A 14,662-nucleotide genomic window follows, 5' to 3' on the forward strand; every position below is an offset into this window, starting at 1 on the left:
TGCCTACGCCTCCCAAGTACCTGGGCTTATAAGCACCCGCCACCACACCCGACTAATTTTTGTATTTTTAGTAGAGATGGGGTTTCACCATTTTGGCCAGGCTGATCTCAAACTCCTGACCTTGTGATCCACCTGTCTTGGGCTTCCAAAGTGCTGGGATTACAGGTGTCAGTCACTGTACCCCAGCTGGGATCTACTTCTTTTTTTCTATCTGTGTCCTGCAAATTATCTACTCATCCTTCAAGTCTGAACCCTGTGAAGACTTCCTTAGTTCACATTTTGAGTTAATTTCTCTGTGTTCTTGTTTCTTTGGTATTTTGTACCCTCAGATGCAACCCACATTTATGTGCCTATTATTTACCAGGTAGTGAAATTATAATTATATTGTAGGAGTACAACCTCGTTATGATGACCCTTATTTAACCAGCTGAGGAAGCCCAAGTCCCAAGAAGGTACATGAATTGCCCAAAGTTATACAACTAGGAAGTAGCAAATACAGATAAAGATTTACATTACATAATTGTTTATAGTTCTTTCTCCATCACTGACCTTTTAACTCTTCAAAGGCAGAAAAACATCTTATTCATCCCTTGATCCTAGTAGCTGCACAATGCCTGGCACATGGTCAAAAAATATTTGCTGAATAAATACATTAATGAATAAACAATGTTGTGAACTTGCATTAAAGGCAAACTACACTGCAGTAAAGTATAAATAATTTACTTTTCTCATTTCTTAAAAAGTTGGCATTCAGTAGACATTCATGAACATTCCCACCTCCATGCTTTACCAGATTTTGATTTAGGTAGAAGCATAACGAGTGGTGATGAAAGTATGGACAATAGAAGCAGTTAAAAGAACTGGGTGTGCTTAAGGTAGAAGCACCATGCTGATGGTTTGGTTCAAGCCCCAGACAATGTTGAAAAATAATCATATTTAATATGCATAAGGCACTTCATCAGTTATCATGTGGGTTGTAAAGTATATAGACACAGCCCCTTACTTCAAGTTTGTAACTTCTGCATAAGACAGGATATAAGATATATGTGTTCGTAATGACAAGATAAGGTATGACTGGAGTCATAAAACAGTGTACCATGAGAAAAGATTCTGTGAAGTGTTTAGATATGACATGGGCCTTAGACAGGGCCTATCAGGCAGTGAGTGCATAATATCTGTTAAATGTATGGCATTTTGAATGTTGAAGTTTAGTTTGAAAGTGTCCCCCCAATTTTACGTGCCGGAAATTTAATCCTTAAATCCTTAAATCCATGTGTTGTTAGCATTTGGAGATGGGGCCTTTGGGAAATATTTAGGATTAGATAAGGTCATCAGGATGGGGCCTTTGTACTGAGACCAGTGACTTTATAAGAAGAGAGAGCTGAACTGGTATGCTGGTTGCTCTTGTCATATGATGCCTTCTACTATGTTATAGTTCAGCAAGAAGGTTGTCAGCAGATGCCAGTGCTGTGATCTTGGACTTCCCAGCCTCCAGAACCTTCTATTTTTTTTTTATAAATTACCTAGTCTCAAGTATTCTTGGACAGCAACAGAAAATAGACTAAAATAGTAAATTGGTACTAACAGGTAGGTCTGTGGCTGATAATTTGTATATGAGCTTTATAACTGGATAATGGATAGAAACTGGAACAGGTTTGTTGAATGCTAGAAAAAAGCCTGATTGCTATAAAGGGCAATTCTGGTGGAGGGCTTAGAAGAAGACTAAGGAAAAGTCTGGGGCTTTTCAGAGATTACCTAAGTAGGCATGACCAGTATCCTACTTCTACTGAAATGTAAAGAGTAAAGGCCATTCTGATGATATTTCAAATGGAACTGAGGCACAAGACATCAGAAAATAAAATAAAGACCAAGTTTGTTGTAAAGTGGTAAAACATTGCTACATTGTGTCCATGCCTTAGAATTTTGTGGAATGCAGAATTTAAGGTCAATGAACTAGAATATCTGCTGGAAAAAATTTCTAAGCAGCAAAGCATTCAGGCTTCTACTTGGCTACTTCTAACTGCTTACAGTGAAATAAGAGAGCAAAATGATGACTGAAAGATAGAATTTATAATTAAAAGGGAAACTAAGTGGAAAGACTTGGAAAATTATCAGCCTGGCTGTGTGGCAGAGAATCAAAGAGGATTTTCAGGAGAGGAAATCAAAGAGGATAATCAAGACAATGGGGAGAAAAACCCTGAAGGCATTTCAGAGACCCTTGAGACCACCCCTTCCATCTCAGACCCAGAGCCCTAAGAAGGCAGAATGATTTTGGAGGACAGGCTGCTTCCCAGGGCCACATCAGGGCTTATGGTCCCCACACACATTTGGGCACAGTACTTTTTTTTTTTTTTGGGCTGAGCACAGGGAACTTTATTGATGGTACACGACAAGGTGGGGCTCCCTAGGCCCCTCCCTCTTTAAGGGGTCTGCATGGAAACTGAGGAGGGGCAATTCAGTGTGGTGGGGGACTCAGTGTGGCAGGAACTCCCCAGCAGTGAGGGCCTCTCTTCCTCTTGTTCTCTCACTGGGGCTGGTGGTCCAGGGGTCTTACTCCTTGGAGGCCGTGTGGGACATGAGGTCTACCACCCTGTTGCTGTAGCCAAATTTATTGTCATACCAGGAAATGAGCTTGATGAAGTGGTCGTCGAGGGCAATGACAGCCCCAGCATCGAAGGTGGAAGAATGGGTATCGCTGTTGAAGTCAGAGGACACCACCTGGTGCTCAGTGTAGCCCAGGATGCCCTTGAGGGGGCCCTCTGACGCCTGCTTCACCACCTTCTTGATGTCATCATATTTGGCAGGTTTTTCCAGACGACAGGTCAGGTCCACCACTGGCATGTTGGCAGTGGGGACATGGAAGGCCATGCCAGTGAGCTTCCCGTTCAGCTCAGGGATGACCTTGTCCACGGCCTTGGCAGCGCCAGTAGATGCAGGGATGACGTTCTGGAGAGCCCCACAGCCATCATGCCACAGTTTCCTGGAGGGGCCATCCACGGTCTTCTGGGTGGCAGTGATGGTGTGGACAGTGGTCATGAGTCCTTCCGTGATATACAAGTTGTCATGGATGACCTTGGCCAGGGGTGCTAAGCAGTTGGTGGTGCAGGAGGCATTGCTGATGATCTTGAGGCTGTTGTCATACTTCTCATGGTCCACGCCCATCACGAACATGGGGGCATCAGCAGAGGGGGCAGATATGATGACCCTTTTGGCTCCCCTCTGCAAGTGAACCCCAGCCTTCTCCATGGTGGTGAAGATGCCAGTGGACTCCACCATGCACTCAGTGCCAGCATCGCCCCATTTGATTTTGGAGGGATCTCGCTCCTGGAAGATGGTGATGGGATTTCCACTGATGATAAGCTTCCCGTTCTCAGCCTTGACAGTGCCATGGAATTTGCCATGGGTGGATTCATACTGGAACATGTAGACCATGTAGTTGAGGTCAATGAAGGGATGGCGACAATATCCACTTTACCAGAGTTAAAAGCAGCCCTGGTGACCAGGCGCCCAATACGACCAAATCCGTTGACTCCGACCTTCACCTTCCCCATGGTGTCTCAGGGATGTGGCTGGCGATGGGAGACAAGATGTGGCTGTCGAACAGGAGGAACAGAGAGCCTGGGCAGAGTATTTTTAAGCTGCCCCAGTTGTGGCTCAGTGGCTCTAGGTGTGGCTCAACCTGCTGCTCCAGGAGATACAAGCCATAAGCCTTGGTGGCATCCATGTGGTGCCAGTTCTGTAGGTTCACAGAAAGCAAGAGCTGTGGAGGCACAACAACCTTCTCTTAGATTTCAAAGGATGTATCAGACTGCCTGGGGGCCCAGGAAGAGCTTTGTCATGGGGTGGAACCACTGCTGAGAGCCCCTGTTGGGGCAATGTCAAATGAAATATGAGGTTGAAGCTGCTGCAGAAAGTCCCACTAGGGCAAGGCCTATTTGAGCCATGGGAATAGGACCACTACTGAGACCCCAGAGCTGTAGAGCTACCAACATGCAACACTAGCCTGGAAGAACTGAAGCATAGGCTAAGCCCAGCAAAGCTATATAGGTAAGGCTGCCTGAGGCCTTGTGACCCCAACCCCAACAGCTGTGTGTCCAGGAGGTAAAAGATTATTCTGGAGTCTTAAGATTTAATGTTTGCTCTGTTGGGTTTTGGACTTGCTTGGGGGTGTGTTTTTGCTTAGGTCTTGCCTATTTCTCCCTTTTTGGAATGACTGTGCCAGCATTGTATTTTGGAAGTAGATGACTTGTTGATTTTATAGGCTTACACCTGAATGGAATTTGCCTCAGGATGAATCATACCTTGAATCTCACCCTTAACTAATTTAGATAAGACTTTTAACTTGGGAGTTGGTGCTGGAATGAGTTAAAACTTTAGGGCTGTTGAGATGGAATACATGTATTTTACATGTGAGAAGAACATGAATTTAGGGGGCCAGGGGTGGAATGCTACCATTTGAATGTGTCCTCCTAATTTGATGTGTTGGAATCTTAATCATCAAATTCATATGTTGATGGCATTTGGAGGTGTGGCCTTTGGGAGGTAATTAAGATTAGATAAGGTCATCAGGATGAGGCATCCCTGGAATAAATCCCACTTGGTCATGATGAATGATCTTTCAAATATATTGTTGAATTTGGTTTGCTAGTTATTTTTTTTAAGGATGTTTGCATCAATATTCTTCAGAGATATTGACCTGTAGTTTTCTTTTTTTGATGTGTCTTTTTCTGGTTTTGGTGTCAGAGTAATGGCCTTACAGAATGAGTTTGGAAGTATTCCTTCCTCTATTTATTGAAGTAGTTTGAGTCGGGTTGGTATTAGTTCTTCAAATGTTTGGTCAAATTTAGGATTGAAACCATCAGGTCCTGGGTTTTCTTTGCTTGGAGATTTTTTTTTAGTACTCTTTCAATCTCATTACTTGTTATTGGTCTGTTCAGGTTTTGGATTTCCTCACAGTTCAATCTTGGTAGGTTGTATGTGTCTAGCAATTGATCCATTTCTTCTAGGTTTTCCAAGTTATTAGCATAGAGTTACTCATAGTAGCCACTAATGATCCTTTGAATTTCTGTTATATCAGTTTTAATGGCTCCTTTTTTTGTCTGTTTTTATTTGTTGGGTCTTCTCTCTTTTTTTCTTAGTCTGCTAAAGATTTGTCAATTTTATCTTTTAAAAAAACCACTTTCAGTTCCTGGATCTTTTGCATTTTTTTATTTCAATTTCACTTACTTCTGCTCTGATCTTCATTAATTCTTTTCTTCTACTAATTTTGGATTTGGTTGGCTTTTGCTTTTCTGATTCTTTAAGATGCATTGTTAGGCTACTTATTTGAATTTTTTGTACTTTTTTGTTATAGGCCCTTGTAGCTAAAAACTTTCCTTTTAGTACTGCTTTTGCTGTATCCCATAGGTCTTGGTATGTTGTGTTTCCATTATAATTTGTTTCAAAAAAATTTTCAATTTCTTTCTTAATTTCTTCATTGACCCACTGGTCATTCAAGAGCATATTGTTTAATTTTCATATATTTGTATGGTTTCCAAAATTCCTCATGTTATTGATTTCTAGTTTTATTCCATTTGTGGTCCCAGAAGATATTTGATATGATTTTAATTTTATTGAATTTTTTAGGACTTCTTCTGTGGCCTTGAGAATGATCCATGTGCTGAGAAAAATATGTATTCTACAGCCATTTGATAAAATGTTCTGTAAATGTCTATTAGGTCCATTTGATCCATAGTTCAGACGAAGTCCAACGTTTCTTTGTTGGTTTTCTGTCTGGATAATCTTTCTGATGCTGAAAGTGGGGTGTTTAGGTATGCAGTTATTTTTATGTTCTGTTCTGTTCTGTTCTGTTCTGTTATGTTATGTTATTTATTTTTGAGACGATGTCTCACTCTGTCACCCAGGCTGAAGTGCAATGGCTTAATTTGGTCCACTGCAACCTCCGCCTCCTGGATTCAAGTGATTCTCCTGCCTCAGCCTCCCAAGTAGCTGGGATTATAGGCATCCACCATTACGTCCAGCTAATTTTTGTATTTTTAGTAGAGATGGGGTTTCACCATGTTGGTCAGGCTGGTCTGGAATTCCTGACCTCAGGTGATCCTCCCACCTCGGCCTCCCAAAGTGCTGGGATTACAGGCATGAGCCACCACACCCAGCTGAAGTATGCAATTATGATTGCATTGGCGTCAGTCTTTCTCTTCTGCTCTAACAGTGTTCATTTTTTATATCTGAGTGCTTCAGTATTGGGTGCACATATATTTACAATCATTATAGCTTCTTGCTGAATTGACACCTTTTTCATTATGTAATAACCTTCTTCATCTGTTTTCTTTTTTTCTTCTTTTTTCTTTGTCATCTGTTCTCATAGTTTTTGTCTTGAAATCTACTTTCTTATAAGTATAGCTACTCCTGCTCTTTTTGGTTTCCATCTGCATGGAATATTTTCCATCCTGTTATTTTCAGTCAACGTGTGTCTTTAGAGGTAAAATGGTGTTTCTTGTAGGCAATAGATCACTGGGTCTTGTTTTTTTAAATCCATTCAGCCATTCTTTTTTTTAATTGGTGAATTTAATCCACCGTTTATATTCAATGTTATTATTGGTAAGTAAGGACCTACTCCTGCCATTTTGTTATTTGTTTTCTGGTTGTTTTGTAGTCTTCTCGTTTTCCTTTCTTTCCTTCCTACCTACCTTCCTTCCTTCCTTCCTTCCTTCCTGTCTTCCTTTTAGTGAAGATGATTTTTTTCTGGTGGTAGGTTTTAATTTTGTGCTTTTTATTTTTTTGTGTATCTCTTGTATATTTTTCTATTTGAGGTGAACAAGAGGCTTGCAAATGATATGTTATACCCATTATTTTAACCTGATGACACACTGATTGCATAAAAAAACAAATAAACAGAGAAAACTACTAAACACTTTACACTTTAACTTTGTCCCCCTGCTTTTTAACTTGTTATTTTTTCTTATTTATATTTTATTGTACTGTTTATGTCTTGAAAAGTAGTTATTATTTTTGATTGGCTCATCATTTAGTCTTTCTACTTAGAATAAAAGTAGTTTACATACCACAGTTATAGCACTATAATATTCTGTGTTTTTCTGTGCACTTACTCTTACAAGTGAGCTTTGTACCTTCAGATGATTTTTTTTTTGCTCATTAATGTCCTTTTCTTTCATATTGAAGAATTGTCTTTACAATTTCTTGTAGAACAGGCCTGGTGTTGATGAAATTTCTCGCTTTGGTTTGTCTGAGAAAGTCTTTATTTCTCCTCTATATTTGATGGATATTTTCACTGGATATACTATTCCAGGTTAAAAGTGTTTTCCCTTCAGCACTTTAACTATGTTATGCCACTCTCTCCTTGCTTGTAAGGTTTCCACAGAAATGTCTGCTGCCAGGTATATTGGAGCCTCTTTGTATGTTATTTGTTTCTTTTCTCTTGATGTCTTTAGAATTCTTTCTTTATATTTTATCTGTGGGAGTTTGATTGCCTAATATCTTGAGGTAGCCTTATTTGGGTTAAATCTCCTTGGCATTCTATAACCTTCTTGTATTTGAATATTTATATCTTTCTCTAGGCTTGGGAAGTTCTCTGTTATTATCCCTTTGAATAAACTTTCTACCGTCTTTAAGGACAATAAATCTTAGGTTTGCCCTTTGGGGGTTGTTTTCTAGGTCTTGTAGTCAGGCTTCATTCTTTTTTATTCTTTTTTCTTTGTCTCCTCTGTGTATTTTCAAATAGCCTATCTTCAAGCTCACAAACTCTTTCTTCTGCATGATCAATTCTGCTCTTAAAAGACTCTGATGCATTCTTCAGTGTGTCAGTTGCATTTTTCAACTCAAGAATTTCTGCTTGATTCCTTTTAATTATCTCAATATCTTTGTTACATTTACCTGATAGGATTCTGAATTTCTTTTCTTGAATTTTGTTAAGTTCCCCAAATAGCTAGTTTGAATTCTTTGTCTGAAGGGTCACATATCTCTGTCTCTCCAGGATTGATCTTATTTATTTCATTTTGTGAGGTCCTGTTTTCCTGGATGGTCTTGATGCTTGTGGATATTCTTCAGTGTCTAGGAATTGAAGAGTTAGATTTTTATTAGTCTTCACTGTTTGGACTTGTTTGTACCTCATCTTCTTGGGAAGGTTTTCCAGGTATTCAACAGGACTTGGCTGTTGTGATCTAAGTTTTTAGTCACTGCAGGTGTGTCTGCATTAGGGGGCACTCCAAGCCCAGTAATGCTGTGTCTCTTGCACATTTGTAGAGTTATCACCTTGGTGGTCTTGGATAAGATTTGGAAGAATTCTCTGGGTTACTAGGCAGAGAGTCTTGTTCTTTTCCTTTTCTCCCAGGCAAATGAAGTCTCTCTCTCTGTGCCGAGCTTCCTGGAGCAGGGGGAGGGGTAACACAGGTGCCCCTGTGGACACTGAGGCTATGCTGGAGCAGACTTGAAGTCAGCACAGCACTGGGTCTTACCCAAGTCCTGTAGTAATCACTGCCTAGCTATTAAATTTACTTAAGGCCCTAATGCTCTACAATCATCAGGTGGTAAAGCCAGCCAGGCTTTTGTCCTTCCCTTTAAGGAGGCAGGTTACCCCCAGTCCTGGGAAGGTCCAGAGATGTCATCTAGAAGCCAGGGCCTGGAGTTGAAAACCTTAGAATTCCATTTGGTGCTCCATTTTACTGTGGCTGAGCTGGCACCCAAGTCACAAGACAAAGTCCTTCCCACTCTTCCCTCCCCTCTCCACAAGCAGAGGAGTCTCTTCCCGTGGCCACCACTGCCCTAGACCTGTGACGGGTACTTCCTGTTTACCTCCAATGTTCATTCAAGGCCCAAAGGCTCTTCAATCAGCTTGTGGTGAATGCTGCCAGGCCTGGGACTCTCCTTTCATGGCAGTGGGCTCCCTTCTTGCCCGGAGCTGGTGCAGAAATGACATCTACAAGCCAAGGCCTGGACTCAGGGACTCCAAGAACCGGCACAGTGCTCTACCCAACTTAATACCTAAGCTGCAAGACAGAGGTCCCTTTATTCTTCCCTCCCCTTTCCTCAAGCAAGAGTCCCTCCCCATAGCCACTACAGCTGGGAATGCACCTGGCCACACCTGAAGCCAGGATGGGCCTGCATCTCACCCAAGGCCCATGGCAAGTACTGCCTGGAACTACTGCTGAGTATTAAGGGCCCAAGGGTTTTTTAGTTAACAGGTAATGAATCCTGCCAGGACTGGGTCCACCCCTTCAAGGTAACTGGTTCTTTTCTGGACCAGAGTGTCTAGTAATGTCATCTGGGGGCTAGGGTCTGGAATGGTGCCCTTTCCTGCTATAGCTGAGCTGGTATACAAGTTGCAAGACAAAGTTCTCTTTGCTTTCCCATCTCCTCTCCTCAAATGGAGGGAAGGCGTCTCACCCACAGCTATAAGCTGTGCTGTCTTGGCTGTGGGGAGGGGTGGTGCAAGCACCCCTTTGGCCACCCTGGCTGGGGTCTCACTAGCTTATGTGTCAGTCAAGTAAAGTGCCTCTGAGCTCAGCTCAGCATCAGTAGTTGCCCCAGAATTGCAATCCTTCTGGCCTAGACTGCCTTCCAAGTTTTTATAGGGCCCCAGAACACTTTAGCCTTCAGTGATGAGGCTTGCCACAATTCAGACTCCAACTATTGGGATGAGTGATTACCCTCTGGCTAGGATGACTCTAAATGTTCCCTCCATGGTACTGGCTGAGTTCTGCCTGATATTGCTTTCTACTGTGACAGGCAGCACTGGGTTCCAATGCAAAGTCCCACAGTCACTGTCCTCTCCCTCCTCCAAGCACACAGATTCTCTGTCCATACCACACAACTCCCGCTGGGGGATAGGGAAACGGTGGGGTCAGCAGTGCAAGACTTTCCTACTCTCTGCAGTACTTACTTCAATGATATGAACTTAAAACCAGGTACTGTGATCACTCAGCTGAGAGTGGATAGTTGTTCAATTTGGTGTTTCTGTAGGGAGGATGATTGGTGGAGGCTTCTATTTGGCTGTCTTTCTCTGCATCCTCTTCCTTAATGTTTAAATGTTTTGGAGAGAAAGGATCTTGCTATATTGCCCAGGCTGATCTTGAACTCCTAGCTTAACGATGCTCTTATCTTGGCCACCCACATGCTGAGATTACAGGCATGAGCCACCATGTATGGCTGCATTATATTCTTTTTTTTTTTTTTTTATTGCATTTTAGGTTTGGGGGTACATGTGAAGGACATGCAAGATTGTTGCATAGGTACACATGTGGCAGTGTGATTTGCTGCCTTCCTTCCCCTCACCTATATCTGGCATTTCTCCCCATGTCATCCCCCCTCAACTCCCCACCCCCCGCTGTCCCTCCCCTATTTCCCTCCAACAGACCCCAGTGTGTAGTGCTCACTTCCCTGTGTCCATGTGTTCTCATTGTTCAACACCCGCCTATGAGTGAGAACGTGTGGTGTTTGACTTTCTACTCCTGTGTCAGTTTGCTGAGAATGATGACTTCCAGGTTCATCCATGTCCCTACAAAGGACATGAACTCATCGTTTTTGATGGCTGCGTAATATTCCATGGTGTATATTTGCCACATTTTCCCTGTCCAGTCTATCATCGATGGGCATTTGGGTTGGTTCGAGGTCTTTGCTATTGTAAACTGTGCTGCAATGAACATTCGTGTGCCTGTGTCCTTATGGTAGAATGATTTATAATCCTTTGGATATATACCCAGTAATGGGATTGCTGGGTCAAATGGGATTTCTATTTCTAGGTCCTTGAGGAATTGCCACGCTGTCTTCCACAATGGTTGAACTAATTTACACTCCCACCAACAGTGTAAAAGTGTTCCTATTTCTCCACATCCTCTCCAGCATCTGTTGTCTCCAGACTTTTTAATGATCACCATTCTAACTGCCGTGAGATGGTATTTCAATGTAGTTTTGATTTGCATTTCTCTAATGACCAGTGATGATGAGCATTTTTTCATGTGTTTGTTGGCCTCATGTATGTCTTCTTTTGTAAAGTGTCTGTTCATATCCTTTGCCCACTTTTGAATGGGCTACTAGAATCTCAGAGTTGGAAAGGAATTTTAAAGATCTTAAGAACTACCTCAGCTTTAGTTCTAATATCTGTAATACTGGTAACTACCAGGGGTTTAATATAAACATTAGATTTTAAGCATATATTCTTTACCTTATTTTTAGAAAATTTATCAAAACAGCAATAAAGGAAAACACAAATATAACCTAGGTGCTCTCATGGTTCCAGCTCCTGACAACCCGCCATAAGTAAGGAATTAAAGCTGTAACAAATGATTGAACAGCTGTATATTAAGAAATAAATTGACAATTAGTTCAGAGAAATTTTTGTTATTGATCTTAGCTACTGATATGTCAGGATTTGGTAAATAATTTTTAAAAGATTTATCACATTGATAGAATTTCAAAAATGTTACAAAGTACCTACTAGGTAGCCCACAACAGTGTTCAGGTAATCACGATAATAGTATTCATCAACTCTAGGCATTCCTTGACTGGGTATGAGAATGACTGACTGAATATGAGAAGGTCCCACTCTGCGTGCCAAGATGACTTTCTCAAACACTATTTCAAAATAGAAAATCTGGGAGAGGGTTAGTGACTCTGGAAGAAGTGGGATAGAAAGTTCCCATTGGTTCTGAAACGCTCACCAAGAGCTCTTGCAAACTTTGGCAAGAATCAAAATTTACATTTACTTAACCATTCTCTGCCAATAGAGCTGTAGTCTCTGATGTTGATGTTGGAAATAAATACTCTAAAGTAATTTCTTTTTACCATCAACATTTGTGTGTGAGAGAGAGACTCAGATGCCTCAAAACAAGGCTTATCTAACAAAAATTATTTTGTAGAAATACATGTTTGCTTCTAGGCTGAAAACCTTCCACATTTCATGTTAGCCTAATATGTCTTCAAAGTGACAAAACACTTGACAATTGACAAATGATTAACAAGAAAAAAAAAGTGTACTGAAACAATCATCTGTGGAGATTTTAAAAGGGGAAGAGTAGATAGATAAAGAACCAGGATGAACTGTTTGTCTTGACTTTCAGGATAATGGTATTAATTATTTTGGGGACAATGGAGGAAAAACACTGAAAGACAGAGTCCAGCTGGCTTCATTTCTCATTTACTTTTTTAAAGACCTGCACAGTGAATCTTCCAGTTGCTCTCTTCATTCTGGGTGCATGTCTTCTCTCCTTTTCCCGGAAAAGCTGGTTCTGAGCGTTTCCCCAGCCTAGGCCTCCCCTTCCCACCAGCACATCTAGGAGGCTGTGCCTTTTTCTTACTCCAATATCCAGAAAAGAGAAGCTCATTGCTTATGCTGCAATTTTGATAACCTAACTGGCAGAACAGTTATTCAAATTTTAAGCTTCTGAATGCAGCAAGATCAACCTGGCCTATCCACATAAATAATTTTGACATGATAAGTATGCAAGAGCGATGATAACCGATAAGTGAAGCAATTACCTTGCTTTTTTGGATTATATTAAATGAAGATTCTGATAGAGTAATGAAAAGAGACAAAGCAGACAAAAAGTCGGCTGCAGAGCTTTTGGGCACTGTGTTATCTCTATTATTCCATATTGAAATAGAGAAGCTATCACCAATGATGCATTTCTATGTAACTTCTGGCTTCTAACAGTGAACAATGAATAAATTGTCACAAGACGGTAACTGATAAATTGGGATTGGCAGTGCCTTTTAAAAAGCATAAATAAATTTACTAGTCACCTTTTTCTTTTTCAAAGCAGTTTTTAAGGGGCTGCTGGAGGTGGGTGGGTAGGCAGAATCTGTTACAACTTATGCCCTCTTCTATTTCCTACCCTTATCCTAGTCGCTTTCCTAACACTGTTCTTTGTTTAGTAATCAGTTTTAAGGAATCACGAATGTAATCTGGCATTATTAACACATTTCACCAATCTATGGCCCTCTTGATTGGGTCGGTGGGTTGAGTGTCTGGAATTCACAATATTAAGTTAGCGTGAAGGGTTTGTTTTTGGGAAAGCAAGTCTTTCAAATAAAGGTAAGAATAAAATATGGACACTTAGTTCCATGAGCCTTGGGTTCCAGCAGAATGAAAGTTCTTTAACAGCCTACACATGCTTTCATGATGGCCCAGGCCCGTATTTGTACGTTGTTTGGAAACAATATTTCCCTTGTTGGAGAAGTAGCAATAGGCATTTCTACCGTATAAAATTACAGAGACCCTTAGGTATGAGTAAATGAAGTTTTCTAATTCAGATAATTTCAACTCAATGTCCTGACAAAGTCTGTTCACTAAGCAAGTTTGCAGGTTTAATGGTGACTTGTTTATTTATTTATATTTTCTTTTTCGGATGGTCTGTGGTATGAGAAGGCTGGGTTTAGGAATGAACAAGATTCAGTTCTTTTCACAATTACAACCTGGACTGCCTAAGCTAGTTATATTAACACACTATCCGCCATGGTGTGGAGGAGCGAGCTTGAACATGAAGATGGAAGGGCAGTGTTCAAGCCTCAGTGTTACCAAAACTCAGTGGTAACTGAGACACTTAGAGTAAATGTTTAATCTGTGAAATGGGACTAATACATTATGAAGGAAAGTGTGGTAGTGACAGTGTATTCCAAACAATTAGGCACTGTTTAAATGTTAACATTTATCTGGCTGGTAAAAACTGTCTTAGTCTGTTTTATGTTGCTGTAAAAGAATACCTGAGGCTGGGTAATTAATAAAGAAAAGAGGTTATTTGGCTTACCATTCTGGTAAGCCTGGGAAGTGCAAGAAACATAGTTTCAGCATCTGCTCAGCTTCTGGTGAGGGCCATGTGCTAAGTCAAAACATGACTGAGAAGGTCAAAGGGGTGGTGGACATGTGCAAAGAAAGAAAACCCAAAGGGTTCTGGTTTTCTAACAACTCACTCTCGAGGAAACAAATCCATTATTGAGGGAACTAACTCAGTCTCATCAGGTTGAGAACTCACTCACTACCTGGAGAAGGGCACAAAATCATTGATGAGGGATCTACCCCATGACCCAAACAGCTCCCACAAACCCCACCTCTCAACGGTACAACATTGGGGATCAAATTCAACCTGAGTTTGAGGGGGGACAAACAAACCATTTACAAACCATAGCAAATGCCACATCTCAAGGTTAAGGGGAAAGACCAGGTCCAATGCTGTCATTGGCTTTATCAAGGAAGTTGGAGTTTCAGGCCAGTCAGTTGTAATGGCAGGGTAGGCTGACAGTTCCATGAAACAAAGAGTGTGGGAATAAGCATCATTAGTCTTCTGCTCCTGCAAGTAAGATCATTTATCTCCTCTCTCATTAAAAACAAAAAAGAAAACCATGCCCATGGCCACTTTTCAAAATGAAAGGGCCAATAAAGAATTTATTTAGAACAAATCACATTTGATTAAATTATTATCATTACGGTGTTTAAAATAGCATTTGTTCTGTTTATCTGTCTCCAGTCTTACTGCATCAGCAAAGAATTTGCCTTTAAAGACCAGGAAAACAACAACATGGAAATGAAGCCCAATGCCTGCACCAGACTGGATCCTTGATTGTTTTTCACAAGTTCTTTACTACATGCTGGCATTTCTAGAGCTCAAACTTCCAGACCTCAAGTCATACAAGTTAATGAGAGCTGGGCTGA

The 14,662-nt window shown here is 41.1% G+C and overlaps 1 long non-coding RNA gene and 1 pseudogene across 1 annotated transcript in view; one reads left to right on the forward strand and one right to left on the reverse strand.

Moving 5' to 3' along the window:
• LOC141580410 (uncharacterized) overlaps window positions 1-14,662 on the forward strand; it is a 55,361-nt gene that overhangs the window by 15,710 nt on the left and 24,989 nt on the right. The window lies entirely within an intron of this gene.
• Window positions 2,551-3,582, reverse strand: LOC101051369 (glyceraldehyde-3-phosphate dehydrogenase pseudogene; annotated as a pseudogene).

The sequence above is a fragment of the Saimiri boliviensis genome, chromosome 11 (genome assembly GCF_048565385.1).
Source record: "Saimiri boliviensis isolate mSaiBol1 chromosome 11, mSaiBol1.pri, whole genome shotgun sequence".
NCBI lineage: Eukaryota > Metazoa > Chordata > Mammalia > Primates > Cebidae > Saimiri > Saimiri boliviensis.